The sequence below is a fragment of the Hordeum vulgare genome, chromosome 5H, assembly GCF_904849725.1.
Source record: "Hordeum vulgare subsp. vulgare chromosome 5H, MorexV3_pseudomolecules_assembly, whole genome shotgun sequence".
NCBI classification, from domain to species: Eukaryota; Viridiplantae; Streptophyta; class Magnoliopsida; order Poales; family Poaceae; genus Hordeum; species Hordeum vulgare.
In genome coordinates this window covers 584,118,633-584,127,930 of record NC_058522.1, presented here as the reverse complement: position 1 = coordinate 584,127,930, position 9,298 = coordinate 584,118,633, and positions in this window count along the sequence as shown.

Below are 9,298 nucleotides of genomic sequence, written 5' to 3'. Positions count from 1 at the left end.
CACCACCGTCACGCCATCGCGTTGTCGGGGAACTCATGTACCAATCCGCCCTCGCTTGCTGGATCGAGGAGGCGGAGACATTATCGAGTTGTACGTGTGCTGAACGTGGAGGTGTCGTCCGTTTGGCGCTTGATCGGAAGTTCGTGGGACGGATCGTGATTGAATCGCGAAGACGTACCACTACATTAACCGTGTTCTTTAATGCTTTCGCTTAGCAATCTATAAGGGTATGTAGATACAATATCTCCTCTCGTAGATGTGCATCTCCTAGATTAATCTTGGTGAGGGTAGGAATTTTTTTGTTTCTCATGCAATGTTCCACAACATTTAATATGACAATGCCCAAAAAGAAAGTACCTTCCTGGGAATACAATATGAAAATATATTTCATGATGGATATTGATACAGTATTATTTTGATATTGTGAATAAACTTAGTTAAAATTCATGAAAATGACTTAAAACAAATCAAATATTTGAAGTCAAAAAATGGATGGAGTGAAAGGAAGGCTTGTGTTTGGCGCCGCGCTAGCAGGCTCGCTGGGAAAACCACTCAATGCCGAAAATCTGGGTCGGCCCGCTTCGTACCATGGCCCCCATGGAGGCACATCCACACTGTTGCCAAAAATGATGGATGTGTTTGGTTCACATCCCTGTTTTAGGGCATTTTTCATATTTGTTCCGGTTGGGTCTGCCTGAGTTAATGCAGGTTAAAACCACCAACATTTATATGTACTTTGGTAACATGCATTAGGCTCAGTGCATGAGGAGAGCAATTAGTTAGCACACTATTTGGTTGCCTGCATAACTATTGTTAGGCAAACAACACGTTGCTTGATTGCAAACACCTAATGATGTGATCACCACTTCTCACTAGTGGTGACCGTACCACACACACAAACATGTCTTGTCCTAGCTAGGGAACAAATCACAGTTTATCCTAGCTACTAGCAAATGACAGTACAATTTATTAAGAGCCAATGTGGCTGAATTTAGGAAAGATAAATGATGCTAACTAGGTGGAAGTTCATCCTATTTCTCTTCTTCTCGTGTTGTTGTGCTTCTTCTTCTTCTTTTCTTGTGTTGTTGCCTCTTCTTCCGCTTCCTTCTTCTTCCTTTTAAGATCCTTGTTTAAGCTATGTTATCCCACATGCTTGAGCCCACTCTAACATTTGGTTCTTCAATAATTCATTGTAAAACGCCTTCACACCATGGCCAGAGCTGATCACCTCATCAGGAGTCACATCTTTATCCTCCGGCACAAGTTCATTAGTTCCACATTACATGATCCAATCATGAAATGACGTAACATGCAAAAATAAGCTTCACCTGGACAGAGTAAGGATGGAATTGCTTCTGATTCTGGATCTTAAACCTATTCTTGAGATCTCCAAATGCCCTCTCAACCATTACTCTAACATTGGAGTGTTTGAGATTGAACAATTCCTCAGGAGTCCTAGGTTAGTTCCTACTAGAGAACTCGTTTAGATGGTACCTGGTTTTTCTGAAGGGTGAAAGAACAATATCTACGATCAAAGACTTTCTACCAGGGGCATTAATCCCTCTTACATTCCAATATAGACAATCATTTTGGAAAGATTCCTTTAGGGTGCTTGCCCTGCTCAAGTTTGCACATTTTGTGCTAGATTAAATCACTAACTTAAGCTTGATTTTCATTTTCAACAAAGAAAGGATCAAAGGAATATATGAGAGATAAAATGGTTACTAATTTTATTGATGGGGGAAATCATGCCAAAGAGTAACTTAGGGTCTTGCTCGACACAACTTCCTCCTTCACTACACTACTATCATTAAGTACTCCAGGAATAGATGAAACAAGAATATCTACATCAACAAACCCAACTACCGGAAGGAAATGTGTATATTGTAGTAAAGAAAAGGAGTTTTTCATAGCGATACCTTTATTTTTTGGAACTTCTAGGTTCACCACCTTCTTGCAGTTTCAAGCTCTCTCCAACATAGTATACCCTCCAAGATCCACCCTTTGACTGCATCTAGAGGCAGGTATTGCCCCCCCCCCCTAATTTTTGTGGCAGCAATTGTTTGTTTCTAGTAACCTCCAGAGCATGAGGCACTTTCATAGATGTAATACATGGTTCCATAAACCTCTTCAGAGTCACCATTTTCATGCACTTCCTCTACCTCATAATTGGATTGTCCTCCATCATCAACCAGGTCCATTTCCTTTAGGATGTTGAAGCTTATCTCGTCATCAGGATGGTCAACAATTCTTTTCTGCCAGACTATAGAGGAGAGGAATGTTGGGGAAGGTAGTAATAATTCAAAATTTTCCTACGTGTCACCAAGATCAATCTAGGAGATGCTAGCAATGAGAGAGAGGGATAGCATCATCCTACCGTTGAATATCGCTAAGCGGAAGCGTTGCAAAGAACGCGGTTGATGGAGTCGTACTCGCGGCGGTTCAAATCACGGGAGATCCGATCCAAGCACCGAACGAACGGCACCTCCGTGTTCAACACACGTACAGCCCGGGGACGTATCCTCCTTCTTGATCCATCAAGGGAGAAGGAGAAGTTGAGGGAGAGCTTCGGCAGCACGACGACGTGGTGGTGGTGGAGCTTGCGGTTCTCCGACAGGGCTTCGCCAAGCGCCGTGGAGGAGGAGTGGAGGGGTAGTCGACCCAAACGGACGGCGGCGGACGAAATGGGTTGCCCCATTGGAGTTGCTCTAAAATGCTATTTTTAAATCCATACAATTCATACACATCGATCATCTGGTATATATTATTCGAATTGACCGTTCAGAACAAAGCAAATCAAATCACAGTTCAATAAATCGGATATATGTCAACAAGATCTATTCTTCACATGATTCGACATGATTCCACATGATTCGACATGATTCAAGAAATTCCAACAAGATCTATTCTTCACATGATTCAACACATGAAACATAAAATCTCATATAGATCCACACTAAAAAACACAGCCTTCATGAACCATTCAAGGCCACATCATCAATTTTCAACACTTTCTCACTTCATTTGGTATTTTTCATGCTTTTACTGATTTTTTGGAGCTAAATGACCCATAAATTGAAAAGCACTACAAATGAACTCTTAATAGGTTGAAAGTTGGCATGGTATCATCATTTCACCCACATAGTATGTGCTAAAAAGTTGAGAGGGTTGCCGCAAAAACTGGATGCACTTCGTGTACAAACTCGACAATCTCTTTCGAACTATGAGGGTTTCATACGAAAACTCATCTATTACAAATGACATTTCATTTTTTCAAACTTATTTCATTTTTTCCACATGGGTGCGTGTATTAAAAACCATTACAACATGTCATGAATAGAGAAGTGACCAAATTAATAGAAATTCATCATCACATTAAAGCCAAAGTACAGTAGTGACCAAAATAAATACATAACGTTTTTACATAGTTCTCATTATTGAAAAACATATAGCTCTCTAGAGCATCTAATTAGAACATACATTGAAAATACTAAATTTAAATCCAACAACAAATGCGATCATAACCGCAACTAAGGTACAAATTGATCCAACGACATAATGATACCAAGCCTTAGTATGGATGGCATGTTTTCTAATGTTTCTAATCTTCAAACGCATTGCATTCATCTTGATCTTGTGATCGTCACGCACATTGGCAACATCCAACTCCAATATCATCTTCTCCTCTTCAACTCTTTCTAATTTTTCTTTTAAGTTATTGTTTTCTTTTTCAACTAAATTTAACTTCTCGGCAAGAATTTGTATGTCGGTTCGAATTTCCGGTTCACATACCTCCTAGATAAAAATCTATGTCACGTTGGTCGGCATAATTGTCATAAACACTAAATAAAACAAATAGTTATAAAGGATAATATATACCACATCCGAATCATAGATAGGACGAGGGCCGATGGAGGCGGATACCAAAACCATCGCACTATATAATAACAAACAATAATAGAAGTAAGAAAATTACACAAGTATTTATCTAAATCATACAAGTAAAAACTTTTTTCTTTTAGAAAGAAGATAAGAAGAAGAGACTAACCACGGTGGCGCCGACGCCGAGATGGGCGCGGGCGATCGACGTCGGTGAGGACGGGGACGGGACACGGACAGACCGCCAAAGCTACACAAAACTAGAGGAAAATGGAGCTTGGACAAGGAGCTTCGAGAGGAGAAAGCTTAAGTGTGGCTTGGGCATTTCATCGAACACCTCATGTGCATAGGAGGTGAGCTAGAGCACCACAAAGCTCTTCCACGACCCGCCAAAAAAACAGAGCAGTGCACTGCTCTGCTCGCGGTCGGGTGGTATATATAGGCCAAGCATTGGTCACGGTTTGTGGACGGAACCGGGAATGAAGGACAACATTTGGTCCCGGTTCCAACCAAAAACCGGGACCAATTGTTGTGGGCCAGGAGCGAGGCACATTCGTCCCGGTTCGTGTCTCGAACCGGGACCAAAGGGACCAGACGAACCGGGACCAATGGCCCTCGAGGCCCGGCCGGCGCCCTGGCCTCACGAACCGGGACCGATGCCCCCATGGGTCTCGGTTCGTAAGTGAACCGGGACTAATGGGATTTCATCAAGTGCACCAAAGCCCTCTTTTCTACTAGTGTAGGGCTGCGCCAAGGGGGAGGGTTCAGGTGTGTGCGCAGCCCTCTCAACCCTCCTCTATTTATAGAGGGAACGGGAGAGGGGGCCGACCACCCTAGAAACCCTAGGAGGGGGTGGCTTGCCTCCCAAATTGGTGGGAGGTAGCCCCACGTCCTAGGGTTCCCAGCCCTAGGCGCCTTGGGCCCCTTAGGTGTTGCACACCAGCCCACCAGGGAGCTGGTTCCCTCCCACTTTCGGCCCATGTGTCCCTCCGGGACAGGTGTCCCCTCCCGGTGGACCCCCGGAACCCTTTCAGTGGTTCCGGTACAATACCGATAAACTCTGAAACCTTTTCGGTGACCGAAACTGGACTTTCCATATATAAATCTTCACTTTCGGACTATTCCGGAACTCCTCATCATATCCAGGATCTCATACGGGACTCCGAACAACTTTCGGTAACCACATATACAATTCCCATCACAACTCTAGTGTCACCGAACCTTAAGTGTGTAGACCCTACGGGTTCGGGAGCCATGCAGACATGACTGAGACACCTCTCCGACCAATAACCAATAGCGGGATCTGGATACCCATATTGGCTCCCACATGTTCCACGACGATCTCATCAAATGAACCACGATGTCAGGGATTCACTTAATCCCGTATACAATTCCCTTTGTCTATCGGTATGATACTTGCTCGAGATTTGATCGTCGGTATCCCTATACCTTGTTCAATTACGTTATCGACAAGTCTATTTACTCGTTCCGTAACACATGATCCTGTGGCTAACTCCTTAGTCACATTGGGCTCATTATGATGATGTATTATCGAGTGGGCCTAGAGATACCTCTCCGTCACACAAAGTGACAAATCCCAGTCTCGATTCATACCAACCCAATAGACACTTTCGGAGATACCTGTAGTGCACCTTTATAGTCACCCAGTTACGTTGTGACGTTTTATACACGCAAAGCATTCCTACGGTATCCGGGAGTTTCACAATCTCATGGTCTAAGAAAATGATACTTGACATTAGAAAAGCTCTAGAAGACGAACTACACGATCTTGTGCTATATATGCTTAGGAATGGGTCTTGTCCATTGTCAACGTCGTCCAATGTCCATGGTCACGAAATCATGACCATCTATTGATCAACAAGCTAGTCAACTAGAGGCTCACTAGGGACATGGTGTGGTCTATGTATTCACACATGTATTACAATTTCCTGTTAATACAATTATAGCATGGTGAAAAGACCTCGATGACGCCTAGAGGGGGGGGGGGTGAATAGGCTATTTAAAAACTTCTTCGGATTTGGCTTAAACCTAATGCGGAAATAAACTAAGAGGATACTTGTCAAGCACAAATCCTAAATGCACTAGGCACTGCAACGTGTATCAACAACACGATCTACCAAGATGGACACAGTACAGTTACTAACAAGCACAAGTAAGTTACACAAACTTACTTGAGCTATATCACACGACAAGTAGGTGAACGACACAAGATACTAGATCACACTATAGCACACGATATATGAAAAGCTGCAAGTGTGAACATGTGGATATAGAGGGTATGCTTGAATGATTAATCTTGTACAAGAAATAGCCAACACAATATAATGAGCACAAACAATATGCAATGTATGCATGCTCAAGTAACACAAGTAAACCACAAGTAAGGAGTTAGGGTTAAGGATAACCAAGGTCACTGAGACGAAGATGTATCCCGATGTTCACTTCCTTGGAGGGAAGCTAGTCACCGTTAGAGAGGTGGATGTTACCACGAAGGCACACCAACGCCACGAAGGCTCACCCTATTCTCCCTTTGAGATAACACCACGAAGGCGTTTCTCAACCACTAGTGGTAAGCCTTTGAGGTGGCTTCCAAACCCTCACAAAATTTTCCGGGGGGGTAATCACACGGATTGATTCCTCTCCGAAGAACTCCTACCGCCTAGGAGTCTCCAACCTCCAAGAGTAACAAGATCACGGGGAATGCTCAAAACTTGCTCAAATCTCAAATAGCTTGGGTTGAGAGGAGGAGAGGGAGACGATCTATCTTTTGATTGGAACAACTCTCAAAGGGGCTCACAAATGCTCTTGGGATCTAAGATTTGGTGTGAGCAAATGTGTGTGAGGTAGAAATGTGTTCTTATGAGGATAAGGCTGTGTTGGGCTGCCCTCTCACGAAGTGGGAGGGGGGTATTTATAGTGGGGAGAGAAAAACAGCCGTTGGGGACACTTTAAGCCACACAGGGTCCGGACGTCCGACAGTTTCCGGAAGTCCGGGCGTCCGCGAGGGGTCGGACGTCCGACATGGGTCGGTCGTCCGAGGCCTGTAGATATCACTGAAAATACTGTGAGTTGAACAGCGACCGGACGTTCGGATAGGACCGGAAATCCGAGTTATTCGACTCAACTTCTTCTGGTGGGAGGTTCCGGATTTCTGAAAGGGGACGGACGTCCGGCCCTCGGACGTCCGGAGGGAGCCGCAAGTCCGAGTTATATGGCTCAAGTTCTTCTGGTGCAAATCTCCGGATTTCCGAAGGTGGCCGGACGTCCGGCCCTCGGACGTCCGAAGGGAGCCGGAAGTCCGAGTTATATGGCTCAAGTTTCTGTGGTGCATAGTTCCGGATTTCCGGAGCAGTCGGTCGTCCGGCCCTCGGACGTCCAGAGGAAGCCGGATGTCCGAGGCACTGGTTCTGTTTTCAGATAACAGCAGAGCAGTGGAGATGTGGTCTGAGCAGAACAGTGGAGATGTAGTTTGAGCAAGTTCATCACAAAAACCCGTGATCCCCTCTTAATAGTGCGGGATCCCTAAAGACTCAAGAATTGTAAAAGGGATACCGATGATCCATACTTGAGTGTGTACTTTTATTCGCTGATCATCACTCCGCACCGCTAACATCAAAGTAACTGATACCTTGAGTTAGCCCTTTCACTTGAGCTTGATGTTGTTGTTCCTTCTTGGCTCAAGTTGAAAGCAAGACATGATGAAGTCTTCAAGTAGCTCTCCCATACATAATGTGGAAAGACTAGCTTATGTATTCATCTTCATTTGTCCATCATGTGAACATCGACAAGAATCAAGCATGTAGTGCTCAGGAATGCTTATCTTGATCTTGTCCTTGTTAGCAATCGAGCTTGTCCTTATCAACACATGATCATTAACAATAGTTTCAATGATATATTCGTGCTGATCCGCTTGAACTTGCACACCACAATCTTGATGACGATCACCACTTGACGTCATCCTTCATGGGTTGTATGAGATCTTCCTTTTGACGCAAGCCCATGGAAGCACACCTAACCCCCACATAGGACTCTCACAAAGACCATGGGTTAGTACACAAACACGTAATGGACAATGCTTACCATACCATGGGATCCCTTGATCCCTCTCGGTACATCTTATACGCTATCATCTTGATTTACTCTTTGTCTGAGATCTTGAACAACCTAGTGTCTCTATGACCATTCTTTGGATAATACCTTGAATACCATCTTGGTCATCATATAAACTCCTTGAACCCAACAGATGGACTTCAAGAAGTGCCTATGGACAAATCCTATAAATATAACTTAAGGCAACCATTAGCCCATAGGAATTGTCATCAATTACCAAAACCACATATGGAGATATATGCTCTAACACATGGACAATAGAAAATTATCATGAACAAGGAAATATAATAATAACCATTTTATTATTGTCTCTAGGGCATATTTCCAACAAGGAAGCATCAACATACAATTGTGTGGGTGGAGTGGCAGGTGTGTCCGTTGCACCCCATACAATTATTTAGACCGTTTCCCACTATATACCAAAAAAGGCTTTCGCCCCGCTTTATATATAAAGCAAACCGCCTGAGCACAACATCCAACAAAGGTTCAACCGACCCACACACACACACGGAGTAGCACATGACAAAAAATACGAGGTTCTGCTGAGGGCACAACTCAACAAGCCCTAAAAAAACACACGCCCAGACCCAACACACGGTGGGGCAGCCAAAACAGGCTAATCAGGCACGGGAGGAGGCGATGGAAGCGAGGGCGCCAGGCGAAGCGCCATCGAGCAAAGGTTGGCGATGATGGAGTTGATAGCGTCTCGGTCGGAAGAGCGTCTAAGCGCCCGCCAGAGCTGCAGGGAACCACACATTTTAAAGACATCGTCAGTGGCACGGCGAAGGGGAACATGCTGAATCACAAGCTTGTTGCGGACTATCCAGAGAGTTCACACGAGCACCCCAATGGCCAGCCACCTAATGCGGCGTGCTGATGGGGGAATGGCCTGGATTTCCGTGAAGAGGTCGAGGACGTTGGTCAAAGACATCCCAACTAGTAGTAAGACATCATCGTTCAGATGCTTTGAGAAAGCAAACAAGTACTACAAGAACGAATCAAGAGATTCATGCCATGATGCAACCTGGAAAAGAAAAGACAGGTTGGGGCCTTTGCAAGAAAAGAATGCATGAAGTGGATACTTGTTACCGAGACAACATTGGATTGATGTAGTAGATAGTTGTTCTTTGATCATCCTAACTTGGCTCCACTAATCACATGGTCTCAACACCTTCCTTATAGGTGAGCCGAGCATCCAATGCATCTCCAGTTGTTCCTGGAACAGCAAAAACAAACAAAATGGTGCCCAAACTCATTGGGACCAAAGAGTTAGAAAACCAGCAATACA